The sequence below is a fragment of the Zingiber officinale genome, chromosome 4A (genome assembly GCF_018446385.1).
Source record: "Zingiber officinale cultivar Zhangliang chromosome 4A, Zo_v1.1, whole genome shotgun sequence".
Lineage (NCBI taxonomy): Eukaryota > Viridiplantae > Streptophyta > Magnoliopsida > Zingiberales > Zingiberaceae > Zingiber > Zingiber officinale.
The window spans coordinates 59965797-59983852 of record NC_055992.1 but is presented as its reverse complement, the minus strand read 5'-3'; the positions used below and the strand labels follow the sequence as shown (position 1 = coordinate 59983852).

General features: G+C 34.4%; 1 pseudogene; it reads left to right on the top strand.

Annotated features, from left to right (window-relative positions):
• The window catches only part of LOC121972417, a 44232-nt pseudogene that overhangs the window by 15581 nt on the left and 10595 nt on the right, over nucleotides 1-18056 (top strand).

Here is an 18056-nt window from a genome sequence, read left to right as displayed (position 1 = left end):
GATGATTTGAAAATCAAATGGAAATGCCCCATAAAATTTTATTGTGACAATAAGTCAACTATCAATATTGCTTATAATCCTATTCAATATGATCGGACTAAGCATATTGAAATTGATAGACATTTCATCAAGGAAAAATTAGAGAAAGGATTAGTGTGTATGTCATATGTTCTTTCAGAATTACAATTGGTTGATGTGCTAACAAAGGGAATGAACAGTTCTAGATTTCATGATCTTATAGTCAAGCTGGGAACAACTTTCATAGCGTGTACAGAATAAGCAGCTGTGTTAAACAGCTATCACAATTTGAACAACTATGAACACTAATAGCTATGAGCACAAAGTAGTAAATCAAGGGATGTAATTAGAAAGATATTAATTTTCTATATACAGAATAATTAGTTTTCTATTATCTCTTCTATTGTAATTTTGTATATAATGGGTATTCCCATTCTGAATGTAATATAATTGGAGATATCAATTCTTTCCATAGAATTTTTTGGCTCAACTTTATCCTAGATTTTTTTGAGGGAGCAACCCCATTTTCACCTTGAATTGGTCAAAATATGTAGAATTTTTGATTTCTCATGGAGGATTAGACGAAATAACAAGTGATCTATGGCTGACTGATATTGCACATTATCATTTAGTTATTGCTTTTCTTTTTTTGATCGCAGGTCATATGTATAGAACTAACTGGGGCATTGGTAATGACCTTAAAGACATTTTAGAGGCTCATAAAGATCCATTTACAGAGCAGGACATAAGGGACTCTATAAAATCCTAACGATGTCATGGCAAGCTCAATTATCTAAACCTTGCTATGTTAGGTTCTTTAACCATTGTCATAGCTCACCATATATCCCATGCCTCCTTATCCATACCTAGCTATTGACTATGGAACACAACTTTCGTTCTTCACCCATCACATGTGGGTCTGTAGGTTTCTTATAGTTGGTGCTAGTGTACAAGCAATAATTTTTATGGTAAGAAACTATGATCCAATTACTCGATACAACGATCTATTAGATCGTAACCTTAGACACTACGATGCAATCATATCACATCTTAATTGGGTATGTAAATTTTTAGGTTATCACTGTTTTGCTTTTATATTCATAATGATATCGTGAGTGCTTTAGGGCATCCCCAAAATATGTTTTAGATACCACTATACAATTACAACCCATCCTTGCTTAATGGGTACAAAACACCCATGCTTTAGCACCTGGCATAACAACTCCTGGTGCAATAGCATGTACCAACTTAACTTGGGGAGATGATGAGTTGGTAGCAGTAGGAAGTAAAGTTGCTTTGTTACGTATTCCATTACAGTTTCATTTCCCTTGTGTTGGACCTGGAAGAGAGGGGACATAAATGAGAAAAATTCTTGAGAATTTATCTTGGCATACATTAGCATGTGTGGAAGTCTGTCGAGTGACAACATGTTACATATTAAAATTGTTTTGCTCCATTATGGGATAGAAACCTTGCACAGTATTATACTATAAACTTTGATGATGCTATGAATTTTGTTCTCTGGTATTGCTTAAATGTGCATAGGCTTGAGTCTCTCTTCTTGTTTTTGTTCTTTTTCTGAATGTAATTTTGATGATACTATGAACTTTGTTCTCTAGCATTGCCTAAATATGTGCACAAACTTTTGTCTCTCTTCTTGTGCTAGTGTTCTTTCTGTTTATTAGCTGTTTGTGGAACCTGTCACAGGATCAACTGCATGGATTGGAAGAGGTATTTCATGTGTTTGTGCCCAAGGAATAAAAGCAGAGGCTCACTTAATAATCGATCTTACTTCTTCTCAGGTATTCTCTTAGTTACATCAATTGTTGTCTTATTAGCTTTTTGAAGTAACATCCCTCAGTTAAATGCCTTAGATGGTTATGCTGATAGAATAGACGCTAGAAGAACATATTGTTGGTTATCTTGAATACATAACAAATGTATCCCTCACAATTTTGTGCAAACGATAGTAGAGGTGTCAAAAATGAACCCGACCCGACGACCTAACCCGAGTCAACAAAAAAAAAATCAAGTTCGGATTGGATATTTTCGGATTCGGGTTGGAGGATTTTCGGGTTAAAAATTTTCGAGTTGGATCAGGTCAGGTTTGGGTTGACCCAGGGTTTAGTGAATTTTTTGGGGTTAAATCGAATTTTATTTTGAAAATTAAGATGTTTTTATGTATATTAATATCAATGTTAGTATGATAATGATGGAGTATTGAGATAAAAGTGAAAAATTATATGGAAAATAGCCAAAAAAAAAAGTTATTTTGAATCGGATTTTCGGGTTATCCGGGTCGGGTTCAGGTTGGTCGAGTTCAGGTTTAGGGGTTTCGGGATGAATCCGGATTCTGATCGAGTTCGGGTTGGATTAAAAAAAAATTAACCCCACCCAACCCGACCAGATCCACCTGAATTGACACCCTTAAATAATAGCATGGATGACAAGGATGGTGGTGATAATTCCTGTAAATGAGTTTAGGTTATGTATTCTTTTAGACTCTGCTTTTGAAATTGAGATATATTGCATACAAAAACGTGTTGTAGATATGCTTTTTATCGACTCTGCTTTTGGAATTGAGATATCTTGGAAATGTTAGTTTTTTTTTTTTCATTATTTTGGTATGCTTGAAAATACTGTGTGATGCTAATTTTCTTTTGTGATAAACTTTCATCCTCTTCCACACCATGGTGTTGGTTTCCTATCCTTATTCTGTAGACAAGTATTGCATCAATAACATCTCTTAATAGTATAAGATCTTGCTTTCTGAAATTCAAAAGATGAATGAAGGCCATGAACTAATGATTATTCACACATGCAGGAGGAATGTTTGCATAGGCTACAAAGACGGATTGCTGTTGTTTATGATAGTACGAGGAAAGAGCATCAGGTATTTAACTTAGAAAGACATTGTTTCACTTTGTTTGTATCTCAATTAGAATTCGGTGTTACTATGCTCACTTTTTTTCCTCATAAGTAATTGAAGTGATTCTTAATGATCTAGAATGTTCGAAATATAAGATCTGCTACTTTGGATATACTTCAGTGGTTTTTTTTGAGCTGATTATTTTTGGCACAGTCATTGTACTTCTTTGGGAAAAAAAAAAATAAAGTGCTAATCATTTACTTTGTAAGTTTGTGCTTTAGTCTTAATAGAATTGCAATTAATAGTTATAATTTCTCTTAGTTGAACCTAAATGCATTGATATATTTGTAGAATTTCCTGATAGTATTCTATCTCAGTCACTGATTTTTTTTTAGGAAGCATTGAGAGCCCTATGGTGTGCTGCTTATCCTGGTGTTGAACTCCTTGGTTTAATATCTGAACAGTGGAAGGATATGGGATGGCAAGGAAAAGATCCTTCCACCGATTTTAGGTATTAACACTTTTGTTCTCTAAAGGAATTTTGCTAGGCTACAATCAATTCCTTTGTATTTGTATGGTTCTGAACCTATCTTTTATTTTTGATTTTGTTTTTGTTGATGTAGGGGTGGCGGTTTCATATCTGTGGAAAACATGTTTTTCTTTGCCAGAAACTATCCAGTAAGTTATACTTTTACTGCTAATTAATAAAGTAGGATTGCAGACCGTTTATATTTGACCAATATTTTCAAGAGTATGAATGAGTGATGGAGGCACGAAGCGATCTCCTATAGAAGTAAATAAAGATTCTAAAGTCCAATTTTTAATTTGGCATACTTTAAAAAATGGTGAGCCTATTTGAAAAATGATATAAAGTTCAATATTCTAAGGCTTGAAAGTTAAAGTTTGGAAGAGTCAAACTATAAAGTGCAGTAATTCCCAGCAATTCCTATGTTTTTCAATTTCTAATACTTGGAAAATTGAAGCGTCAACTAAAAATTTTTACGAATCTTCATATTTTCTATGCGAGACTTTATGGATACTTTATTTTCCTATGTTTGTCCTTATGAGTTTTTTTGTGTTTGAAAAAATCTATCTGAGTATAAATATATATTATATGCTAGAACATGGAATATAAAGTGAATTTTTAAGAATTTTCTTAGTTTGTCCTGATGCAATCTCTCTATGGTCCTTAGTGTAATACCTAAATTTATAAATCTTTCTACACTTTACCATCTAATTTCAGATTCTTAGTCTCTCTTTAGATTGCTACTCTACAAACCTTCCAACACTCAATCGCTCTTGTGCTACATCATATTTGGTATTTGAGCTTAAGCTAACAAGAGATAGATTTTGTCATTCATATCACCCCATAAGTCCAAATAAGTGCTAGAAAATCGCTGAATATCCACAAAATGCTGAAGACAACCCCATAAATCAAAGTGTTCAAGAAATTCTTGAACAACTAGTTGAACAACATGACACCCTAGAAAATGGTTAGACAACATTAAGAAGATCTACTCTCAGTGACTACATAGTGTATCTACAAGAGTCGAACTATGTTAGTCCCCACGTAGGGTAGATGGTCATTGCATGGGATGTTGCCATCAAGAGGTCCAGAGGTCAATTCCTAGCAACAAAATGCTTGCTAGGTTCCTGCTCTCCCCCATGCAATGTTTCAAAAGATAAAAAAAAAGTCATCTGTGATTTACCTCTCTACAAACGACTGTGGGACCAGTCGTGTGGGGCGCTTGAGGTCCGCGTATGACCTTTGGCCACCAAGAGTCGGACTACGTTATTGGAGCTGAAAGTGATTCTCAAGCGGTTTTACAAGATATGAGTTTCAAAGAATCAAAACATTAGTATTATACTATGATAGATGAGATGAATTCTATGACATCAAACGAAGGTTGGGATCTTGTAGAGTCGCCTCATGATGTAAAAGCCTTTGGATCCAAATAGGTATTAAAGTTAAGAAAGATTCACAAGGTAACACAAAAAGATATAAGATTTGTTCTAAAGGTTTCACTCATAAGGAAAGAATCCACTACAAGGAATTAGTTCTCCTGTATCTAAGAAAGATTCTGTTAGTATCATCATGGCATTAGTTGTACTGTTTGATTTGGAGTAGCAACAAATGAATGTTAAAACAACCTTTCTTAGGGCAGTACTAGAAGATGAGATTTACATGAAATTAACCAAAGGTTCTTTTGTAGTAATGGTGGGCATTTGGTTTGTCAGGTGATATCTAAAGTTCCATAATGTTATCTCTTCATTAAATTTTGTTGAAAATATTATGATCGATGTATATGGTTGTTAGTTAGAGTAAAATTTGTTTTCTTATCTTATATATAAGTGACATTTTTACTTGCACCAATCATAAGAGTACACTATATGAGGCGAAACAATTACTCTCTAAAAACTTTGATATGAAAGATATGAGTAATGCATCTTATGTTATTGGTATTAAAATTCATAAAGTCAAACATCGAGGTATCATAAGACTATGTCAAGTAACTTATATTATAAAGTTTGATAGAAAAAAAAATGCACCTCTTATTATCATTATCATCAAAAGAGTACCCCACTTTTAGAAAATATCGAAACAGTGCACTACCTATAAATTTCTACCTAAAATACCTATGTGCTCCACCTTGGAACTATTTTGACCAAAACTGTACCACCTTGTAGTCGACTGAAGCTGCTCCACCTTGGATCTACTTGGTCCAAAGCAGTTATAACCTTAGAGTTGTTTTGACTAAACCAAAGCAACTCGACCTTGGAGCCAAAGCAACTCCATCTTCAAAACTAGTCTAAGGTAGTTCCGTCTTAGAGCCATTTTGATTCAATTTTGGTCAAAATAGCACCACCTACTTTATACAAAAGAGTTACATCTTAGAGCTGTTTTGACTCAATTATAGGAAAAATAGCACCACCTACTTTATACATAGCAGTTCCAACTTGGAGCTGTTTTGATCCAATTTTGGTCAAAATAACACCACCTTGGAGTTGGTTTGAGCAACTCTAAGTTGGTGTTGCTTTATACAAAGTAGCTCTAAGGTGGTGTGGTGCTTTGTAAAAAGTAGCACCAAGACGAGTGGAACACAGAGGAGTGGTTTGGATAGAAAATTATATGTGGGATGCTCTTTTAATAATTTTTAAAACGGGAGGACCCTTTTGATGAGATAGATAGAAAAGAATATACTTTTAATTTTTTGCCATAATATTTTGAAGAGATTTAGAATGAAGGATTTTGTCCCAAGTGTAGTTCCTATCATAAAAGCTAATAGAATCAATTTAAGTCACTGTCCAAAGAATGACTTTGAGAGGGAAGAAATGAAGAATGGTCCATATGCTTCAACTATTGGAAATCAATGTGTGTGCAAGTCTGCACAATACGAGACATTGCATTTGTAAATAGAATGTTAGGACGATATCAGAGTAATCTCAAGAAACACCATTGGAGAGCTATAATGAAAGTAATAAGGTACCTTTAAGGCTCCAAAAACTATGTTTTGAAATCTCGTACCATGCCGAGTGTAACAGTCTAAATGTATCATTTTGCTAAATCACCGAACTAGATACAATTCGGCACCAATGTTTAAAATATCTAGTTGTGCCATAGTTTCAGTCTTTGATAGGAAAAAAACTATTCTAATATTGTGCCAACATTACAATGTATGGTGTCGGTAATAATTTGGAGGTTGATGGAGGAAGGAGATGAAGCAAAGGATGTGATTTGTAGTATAGTGTTTCGGTAATTTATTAAAATGATACGTTTCCACCATTTCGTCCGATATGGTACAAGATTTAAAACCTACTTGCACAAACTCTATGCTTCATCTCCTTCCTTCTTCAACTCCAATCAATTACTGACACCATATATTGAAATATCGACACCATATCAAAACAATCATTCCAGTCAAAGATTGAAACTTCGACATAGTTCGAGATTTTGAATCTTACCAAAAAGTACATGTTTATGTATAGACGAACTGAATATTTAGAAGTAGTAGACTACTCCATTATAAGCTTTGCTAGCTATGTTGATTCTTTGAAGTCAACATCTAGATATATATGTTGTTACCTGGAGTTGTATCTTGGAAAAGTATGTAGTAGAGTGTTACATTCACTGTATATGTTGAGTTTGTGGCTTATTTTGAGGTTACCTCACATGGTGTATGGTTAAGGAGTGACATTTCTTGTCTTAGAGTTGTAGACTCTACCTTAAGCCATTGAGGACATTTTGTGATAATTCAGTAGTATTTTTTATGGCTAAGAATGATAAAGTGGAAGTAATTGCAAACACATTTAGTTTAAATATTTTACAATAAAAGAACATTTCAAAGGAAAAGTAGTGGTTATTGAATAAATTAGCACTAAATTGATGATAGCATAGATTAAAATTTCGAGTCGTTTCACCTAATATAGGCGAAACATCTCGTTTTTCTCGATACGGGAGAAACATCTTATTCTGCCCACGGACCAATACAATGCTAGCACCCGAAGGCGTTGTGCGAGCTTGGTGACGCGTTCGAACCCGACCCTGACCATGTGTTCTGTCGCGACGCGCAAGCCTGGTGACGTGTCCTATCGCCCGGGCCCGACGAGGAGTCCGGAAGCGTCACGCTGGCTGGCGTGCTCGTGGTCATCGCAAAACAAGGAACAACAAGTTTTAAATTAGGCTTTAATAATAAACGTTAATAATTTTAATAAATTTCCAGCTATGATTAAGATAATTTAAATAGACTTACTTAAAGCCTAATCCCATTAATTTAATATATATATATATATATATATATATATATATTTAAATATTTTTTATTCTTTATAACTTTTATTTTTAAATATTTAGATTAATTTTTTATTTTTAGTTAATATATTTTATATTTAAAAAATATTGAAACATGTTGACACCCTAAACCCTAAATTGTATCATTCCGGTCCAAATCTCAACACGGTTTGGATTTTAAACCATGGATGATAGCTGATCCTTCAACAAAGGGCATAACCATCATTAAAGTTTAAACATCATGTAGAAAAAATGGGACTTGGATGCTCTTTTGGAAACTCCATGTTAAGAAACTTTCTCATTTTTGTTTTGTTCGTGTACACATTCTTTTTTTTTTTCAAGAAAATATCACTGAAGTTGGAGTTTGGATGAACATATGGTTCATTCATTAAGAATATTGTTTAAGAAACACGATATAGAGTAATACAAGAAAGATAATACTCACTTTAGAAGACTTGTTTCCACGATTCATATAATACATTTCTTATTGTGATATATCAACCAAGTGGGAGAACATTAGATAAATATTTCAAATATTATTTTTATATATATTTATCAAGATTTGAATGGGATTTTGATATGTCATATATATTGGTCATATATCTCAGGATTCTAATGAATATTCTATATGTTTTTCTCATTTATATCTTGTTTTTTGTTTGTTGGGCATCATGGGAAACTCCTAAATTTTTCATTGCATAATGATTCTCTTTAAGGATTTTCTTTGCCGAATACCTTTCTTCATGAACAAATGATATGAGAGTTACAAGATGGAGGGGCAACAAGTCATTTTGGTAGGGATAAGACTCAATGGTTGAAGACCATTTCTATTGGCCTTGCCTTAAGAAAGATGTGACCAACATTGTTTTTTGGTGTCACATGTCACTTATCTAGAGGAAGAAGGAAAAATAGAGGTCTATATATGCCACTACTTGTGCCACACAAACCTTGGTAGATCTAAGCATGGATTTCGTGCTTAGTTTGCCTAAAACTATCAGAGGACATTACTCTATATTTGTGGTGGTGGATAAAAAGGGTAGCCTGGTGTACGAAGTTCCCGCTATGTGGGGTTCCGGGGAAGGATCCATTGTACCAGCCTTACCCTGCTTTTTGCAAGAGGCTGTTTCTAGGATTCGAATCTGTGACCTTTTGGTCACAAATCAACAACTTTACCATTGCGCCAAGACTACCCATTAACAATTGTTTATGATCAAGATGTGAAGTCTGCAAGTTACTTCTGACAAACTTTATGGAAATTGATGAATATAAAGTTGAAGGTTTTTTCTTTTTCCATTCTCAAACATAAGATAGAGGTTGTCAATAGGAGTTTGGGTATACTTCTTAGAAAGTCAATTGATTTGGTTCCTTTACCATTGGACGCAAGAACGAGTGCTGAAACTCACACTTTTAGCAACAACGTGCAAGAAATATATGATGATGTGAGATGACAAAATAAGTAATGAAAGATATAAGACGCATGCTGATATGAAAGGAAGAAAGTTTTTTGAATTTGAGGAAGATGATATGGTTATGGTTCATATAAGGTTAGAATTATATCTAAGAAGGGTTTATAAGAAACTTCATTCAAGGTAGACCTGACCACGGTTCGGAACCGACGGTTCGACGGTTCGGAACCGCCGGTTCGACGGTTCCAGGCAGGTCGACCCTTAACCTTCTAAGGCAGTTACGGTTCACTGCTTGCATAGGCTCACGTTCACGGTTCGGTTCACGGTTTGCTAGGGTTCAAGATTATTATTATTTTTATTTAAAAAATTATAAATTTAAAAAATATAAAAAGGGGATATCCACTTATTTAAGTTGTCTATGTATCCCTTTAGGGATAGGGAATTAAAGCTCACATAGTTCTTTTACATTTTTATCCTTGTTACATTTGGAAGTGAGCACACTTCCATTTCACCATTCTGTCGTATTTGTTCCTTGGGTATCAAAATCTTCAACCGTCATCGAAAGTTGCATTCCTTGGATTCTTTTCTCCGCTGGTCAATCGTCCGTAATGCTTGGCTTCCATGAGTCAGGGAGAAGTTGATCATCGATTCATCTAATATGTTGCGCTTGACAACTGACGTCTACTCCGGCAATTTGTACTAGACTGGCTAAAAATTTCTTTTACGTCCGTCAGAAGGGCAAGGAAAGCTTTAGGCCTTCATACCACTTTAAGATATCAAATTTATATCTGTATTAAATCAAAGTCATCAAATATTCATCAGTTTCATTCAAAATATTTATATATATTTAACATTTAATTGATGTTACTTTCTTTAAACATACCCGTTCTTCTCTAAGTCCTATCCTCAGTGGGAGATTTCGGTGTGGGAAGATAACACTTCTTAATCATTTGAACCCATTAACGCTCTTGATCTTCCTTCTACTCAAGTCCGTATCGAATCACCTTCTATTCCTATTCCATCTAGTGAGTCACTCCATCTTCCTTTCCATCCAATGTTTCTTGTGATACTCCAATATTCCTCAAGTATATTCAGGAGAAAGGCTGCTCGCGATACAAATCCAAGAACCTTAACCACAAATCTCTAACCACGATACTTGGATCATGGTAAGTTCTAACCCATCATTACAACTATTGAATCATCCATTGACCTAACAGTAGCCTTGACCTTCCCATTACTGTTAGAAAGGGTACTAGAGAATGCACCAAACACCCTCTCTACCCTCTATCTCACTATGTTTCTCTTAAACATCTATCACCAAGCCACAAGATTCATTGTGAGTCTAAATACCATGACTATTTCCAATACTATTTTTGTGGCATTGTCAAAAAGGGAATGGAGGGATGTCATAAGGAGGAAATGAATGCATTAAAAAGAATAAGACATGAGAGGTTGTTGAGAAGCTAAAGGGAAGAACATTGTTGATTGTAAGTGGATTTTACACTAAAATACAAAGCGGATGGATCTCTTGAAAGATATAAAGTTAGGTTGGTGGCAAAGATTATACTCAGAGACTTATGAGGTAGATTGTCATGAGACCTTTACTCTAGTTGCAAAAATGAATATTGTCAGAGTTCTACTATCTTTGGTTGAACACTTCAACTGGTAAATCCTACAGTATGATGTGAAGAATGCATTTCTCCATGAAGATTTAGATGAAGAAATTTATATGAACCTCTCTCTGGGATTTGCAGGGGATATTGGTAATAGAGTATGTAAATTGAGGAAGACTCTTTATGGTCTAAAACAATCTCCTAGGGCATGGTTTAGAAGATTTACAAAAGTCATGAAGAAATCTGGGTATAATCAAAGCTAAGGTGGTCATACTCTCTTTGTTAAGCACTTAACAACAGGGAAGGTGACTGCTCTTCTAGTCCATGTAGATGATATCATTGTAACTGAAAATGGTGAAAAAGAAAAACATAATCTAAAGCATCAATTAATAGAGGAGTTTGAAATAAAGGAACTAGACAAACTGAAGTACTTCCTTAGTATTAAGGTAGCATACTTTACCAAAAGAATTTTTATTTCTCAACAAAAGTATGTGACTAATTTGTTAGCTGAAATAGCGAAGATTGGGCATAAGCTGATTTCTAGTCCAATTGATCCAAATCATAAGATAGGAGAAGCTAAGGAAGAATCAACTGTGGACAAAAGGATGTATCAGAGTTTGGTTGGTAGGCTTATATACCTTGCTTACACTCGTCTAGACATAGCATATGCTGTGAGTGTAATAAGCCAATTCATGTATGATCCAAGAGAATCTCACCTTCAAGCTACTTACTGAGTATTGCATTACTTGAAAGATACTCCGGGAAAGGAAATTTTGTTCAAGAAAAATAAGGCACTAGCTTTAGAAGCTTACACAGATGCAGACTATGCATATTCTCTAGTGGATAGAAGATCAACTACAGGATATTGTACTTTCCTTGGTGGTAATCTGGTGACATGGAGGAGTAAGAAGCAAAGTGTGGTGACAAGATCATCTGCAATCAGAATTTAGGGCTATTGCTCAAGTATTATGTGAACTACTCTGGTTGAAGATTATTTTGGATGATTTGAAAATCAAATGGAAATGCCCCATAAAATTTTATTGTGACAATAAGTCAACTATCAATATTGCTTATAATCCTATTCAATATGATCGGACTAAGCATATTGAAATTGATAGACATTTCATCAAGGAAAAATTAGAGAAAGGATTAGTGTGTATGTCATATGTTCTTTCAGAATTACAATTGATTGATGTGCTAACAAAGGGAATGAACAGTTCTAGATTTCATGATCTTATAGTCAAGCTGGGAACAACTTTCATAGCGTGTACAGAATAAGCAGCTGTGTTAAACAGCTATCACAATTTGAACAACTATGAACACTAATAGCTATGAGCACAAAGTAGTAAATCAAGGGATGTAATTAGAAAGATATTAATTTTCTATATACAGAATAATTAGTTTTTTATTATCTCTTCTATTGTAATTTTGTATATAATGGGTATTCCCATTCTGAATGTAATATAATTGGAGATATCAATTCTTTCCATAGAATTTTTTGGCTAAACTTTATCCTAGATTTTTTTGAGGGAGCAACCCCATTTTCACCTTGAATTGGTCAAAATATGTAGAATTTTTGACTTCTCATGGAGGATTAGACGAAATAACAAGTGATCTATGGCTGACTGATATTGCACATTATCATTTAGTTATTGCTTTTCTTTTTTTGATCGCAGGTCATATGTATAGAACTAACTGGGGCATTGGTAATGACCTTAAAGACATTTTAGAGGCTCATAAAGATCCATTTACAGAGCAGGCCATAAGGGACTCTATAAAATCCTAACGATGTCATGGCAAGCTCAATTATCTAAACGTTGCTATGTTAGGTTCTTTAACCATTGTCATAGCTCACCATATATCCCATGCCTCCTTATCCATACCTAGCTATTGACTATGGAACACAACTTTCGTTCTTCACCCATCACATGTGGGTCTGTAGGTTTCTTATAGTTGGTGCTAGTGTACAAGCAATAATTTTTATGGTAAGAAACTATGATCCAATTACTCGATACAACGATCTATTAGATCGTGTCCTTAGACACCGCGATGCAATCATATCACATCTTAACTGGGTATGTATATTTTTAGGTTTTCACAGTTTTGGCTTGTATATTCATAATGATACCATGAGTGCTTTAGGACGTCCCCAAGATATGTTTTCAGATACCGCTATACAATTACAACCCATCCTTGCTCAATGGGTACAAAACACCCATGCTTTAGCACCTGGCATACCAACTCCTGGTGCAATAGCATGTACCAACTTAACTTGGGGAGATGATGAGTTGGTAGCAGTAGGAAGTAAAGTTGCTTTATTACGTATTCCATTACAGTTTCATTTCCTTGTTTTGGACTGGAGGATAAATGAGAAAAATTCTTGTATCTTGGCATACATTAGCATGTGTGGAAGTCTGTCGAGTGACAACATGTTACATATTAAAATTGTTTTGCTCGATTATGGGATAGAAACCTTGCACAGTATTATACTATAAACTTTGATGATGCTATGAATTTTGTTCTCTAGTATTGCTTAAATGTGCATAGGCTTGAGTCTCTCTTCTTGTTTTTGTTCTTTTTCTGAATGTAATTTTGATGATACTATGAACTTTGTTCTCTAGCATTGCCTAAATATGTGCACAAACTTTTGTCTCTCTTCTTGTGCTAGTGTTCTTTCTGTTTATTAGCTGTTTGTGGAACCTGTCACAGGATCAACTGCATGGATTGGAAGAGGTATTTCATGTGTTTGTGCCCAAGGAATAAAAGCTGAGGCTCACTTAATAATCGATCTTACTTCTTCTCAGGTATTCTCTTAGTTACATCAATTGTTGTCTTATTAGCTTTTTGAAGTAACATCCCTCAGTTAAATGCCTTAGATGGTTATGCTGATAGAATATACGCTAGAAGAAACATATTGTTGGTTATCTTGAATACATAACAAATGTATCCCTCACAATTTTGTGCAAACGATAGTAGAGGTGTCAAAAATGAACCCGACCCGACGACCTAACCCGAGTCAACAAAAAAAAAATCAAGTTCGTATTGGATATTTTCGGATTCAGGTTGGAGGATTTTCGGGTTAAAAATTTTCGAGTTGGATCAGGTCAGGTTTGGGTTGACCCAGGGTTTAGTGAATTTTTTGGGGTTAAATCGAATTTTATTTTGAAAATTAAGATGTTTTTATGTATATTAATATCAATGTTAGTATGATAATGATGGAGTATTGAGATAAAAGTGAAAAATTATATGGAAAATCGGCAAAAAAAATTTATTTTGAATCGGATTTTCGGGTTATCCGGGTCGGGTTCAGGTTGGTCGAGTTCAGGTTTAGGGGTTTCGGGATGAATCCGGATTCGGATCGGGTTCGGGTTGGATTAAAAAAAAAATTAACCCCACCCAACCCGACCAGATCCACTTGAATTGACACCCTTAAATAATAGCATGGATGACAAGGATGGTGGTGATAATTCCTGTAAATGAGTTTAGGTTATGTATTCTTTTAGACTCTGCTTTTGAAATTGAGATATATTGCATACAAAAACGTGTTGTAGATATGCTTTTTATCGACTCTGCTTTTGGAATTGAGATACCTTGGAAATGTTAGTTTTTTTTTTTCATTATTTTGGTATGCTTGAAAATACTGTGTGATGCTAATTTTCTTTTGTGATAAACTTTCATCCTCTTCCACACCATGGTGTTGGTTTCCTATCCTTATTCTGTAGACAAGTATTGCATCAATAACATCTCTTAATAGTATAAGATCTTGCTTTCTGAAATTCAAAAGATGAATGAAGGCCATGAACTAATGATTATTCACACATGCAGGAGGAATGTTTGCATAGGCTACAAAGACGGATTACTGTTGTTTATGATAGTACGAGGAAAGAGCATCAGGTATTTAACTTAGAAAGACAGTGTTTCACTTTGTTTGTATCTCAATTAGAAATCGGTGTTACTATGCTCACTTTTTTTCCTCATAAGTAATTGAAGTGATTCTTAATGATCTAGAATGTTCGAAATATAAGATCTGCTACTTTGGATATACTTCAGTGGTTTTTTTTGAGCTGATTATTTTTGGCACAGTCATTGTACTTCTTTGGGAAAAAAAAGAATAAAGTGCTAATCATTTACTTTGTAAGTTTGTGCTTTAGTCTTAATAGAATTGCAATTAATAGTTATAATTTCTCTTAGTTGAACCTAAATGCATTGATATATTTGTAGAATTTCCTGATAGTATTCTATCTCAGTCACTGATTTTTTTTTAGGAAGCATTGAGAGCCCTATGGTGTGCTGCTTATCCTGGTGTTGAACTCCTTGGTTTAATATCTGAACAGTGGAAGGATATGGGATGGCAAGGAAAAGATCCTTCCACCGATTTTAGGTATTAACACTTTTGTTCTCTAAAGGAATTTTGCTAGGCTACAATCAATTCCTTTGTATTTGTATGGTTCTGAAGCTATCTTTTATTTTTTATTTTGTTTTTGTTGATGTAGGGGTGGCGGTTTCATATCTGTGGAAAACATGTTTTTCTTTGCCAGAAACTATCCAGTAAGTTATACTTTTACTGCTAATTAATAAAGTAGGATTGCAGACCGTTTATATTTGACCAATATTTTCAAGAGTATGAATGAGTGATGGAGGCACGAAGCGATCTCCTATAGAAGTAAATAAAGATTCTAAAGTCCAATTTTTAATTTGGCATACTTTAAAAAATGGTGAGCCTATTTGAAAAATGATATAAAGTTCAATATTCTAAGGCTTGAAAGTTAAAGTTTGGAAGAGTCGAACTATAAAGTGCAGTAATTCCCAGCAATTCCTATGTTTTTCAATTTCTAATACTTGGAAAATTGAAGCGTCAACTAAAAATTTTTACGAATCTTCATATTTTCTATGCAAGACTTTATGGATACTTTATTTTCCAATGTTTGTCCTTATGAGTTTTTTTGTGTTTGAAAAAATCCATCTGAGTATAAATATATATTATATGCTAGAACATGGAATATAAAGTGAATTTTTAAGAATTTTCTTAGTTTGTCCTGATGCAATCTCTCTATGGTCCTTAGTGTAATACCTAAATTTATAAATCTTTCTACACTTTACCATCTAATTTCAGATTCTTAGTCTCTCTTTAGATTGCTACTCTACAAACCTTCCAACACTCAATCGCTCTTGTGCTACATCATATTTGGTATTTAAGCTTAAGCTAACAAGAGATAGATTTTGTCATTCATATCACCCCATAAGTCCAAATAAGTGCTAGAAAATCGTTGAATATCCACAAAATGCTGAAGACAACCCCATAAATCAAGGTGTTCAAGAAATTCATGAACAACTAGTTGAACAACATGACACCCTAGAAAATGGTTAAACAACATTAAGAAGATCTACTCTCAGTGACTACATAGTGTATCTACAAGAGTCGAACTATGTTAGTCCCCACGTAGGGTAGATGGTCATTGCATGGGATGTTGCCATCAAGAGGTCTAGAGGTCAATTCCTAGCAACAAAATGCTTGCTAGGTTCCTGCTCTCCCCCATGCAATGTTTCAAAAGATAAAAAAAAGTCATCTGTGATTTACCTCTCTACAAACGACTGTGGGATCAGTCGTGTGGGGCGCTTGAGGTCCGCGTATGACCTTTGGCCACCAAGAGTCGGACTACGTTATTGGAGCTGAAAGTGATTCTCAAGCGGTTTTACAAGATACGAGTTTCAAAGAATCAAAACATTAGTATTATACTATGATAGATGAGATGAATTCTATGACATCAAACGATGGTTGGGATCTTGTAGAGTCGCCTCATGATGTAAAAGCCTTTGGATGCAAATAGGTATTAAAGTTAAGAAAGATTCACAAGGTAACACAAAAAGATATAAGATTTGTTCTAAAGGTTTCACTCAGAAGGAAAGAATCCACTACAATGAATTAGTTCTCCTGTATCTAAGAAAGATTCTGTTAGTATCATCATGGCATTAGTTGTACTGTTTGATTTGGAGTAGCAACAAATGAATGTTAAAACAACCTTTCTTAGGGCAGTACTAGAAGATGAGATTTACATGAAATTAACCAAAGGTTCTTTTGTAGTAATGGTGGGCATTTGGTTTGTCAGGTGATATCTAAAGTTCCATAATGTTATCTCTTCATTAAATTTTGTTGAAAATATTATGATCGATGTATATGGTTGTTAGTTAGAGTAAAATTTGTTTTCTTATCTTATATATAAGTGACATTTTTACTTGCACCAATCATAAGAGTACACTATATGAGGCGAAACAATTAGTCTCTAAAAACTTTGATATGAAAGATATGAGTAATGCATCTTATGTTATTGGTATTAAAATTCATAAAGTCAAACATCGAGGTATCATAAGACTATGTCAAGTAACCTATATTATAAAGTTTGATAGAAAAAAAAATGCACCTCTTATTATCATTATCATCAAAAGAGTACCCCACTTTTAGAAAATATTGAAACAGTGTACTACCTATAAATTTCTACCTAAAATACCTATGTGCTCCACCTTGGAACTATTTTGACCAAAACTGTACCACCTTGTAGTTGACTGAAGCTGCTCCACCTTGGATCTACTTGGTCCAAAGCAGTTATAACCTTAGAGTTGTTTTGACTAAACCAAAGCAACTCGACCTTGGAGCCAAAGCAACTCCATCGTCAAAACTAGTCTAAGGTAGTTCCGTCTTAGAGCCATTTTGATTCAATTTTGGTCAAAATAGCACCACCTACTTTATACAAAAGAGTTACATCTTAGAGCTGTTTTGACTCAATTATAGGAAAAATAGCACCACCTACTTTATACAAAGCAGTTCCATCTTGGAGCCGTTTTGATCCAATTTTGGTCAAAATAACACCACCTTGGAGTTGGTTTGAGCAACTCTAAGTTGGTGTTGCTTTATACAAAGTAGCTTTAAGGTGGTGTGGTGCTTTGTAAAAAGTAGCACCAAGACGAGTGGAACACAGAGGAGTGGTTAGGATAGAAAATTATATGTGGGATGCTCTTTTAATAATTTTTAAAACGGGAGGACCCTTTTGATGAGATAGATAGAAAAGAATGTACTTTTAATTTTTTGCCATAATATTTTGAAGAGATTTAGAATGAAGGATTTTGTCGCAAGTGTAGTTCCTATCATAAAAGCTAATAGAATCAATTTAAGTCACTGTCCAAAGAATGACTTTGAGAGGGAAGAAATGAAGAATGGTCCATATGCTTCAACTATTGGAAATCAATGTGTGTGCAAGTCTGCACAATACGAGACATTGCATTTGTAAATAGAATGTTAGGACGATATCAGAGTAATCTCGAGAAACACCATTGGAAAGCTACAATGAAAGTAATAAGGTACCTTT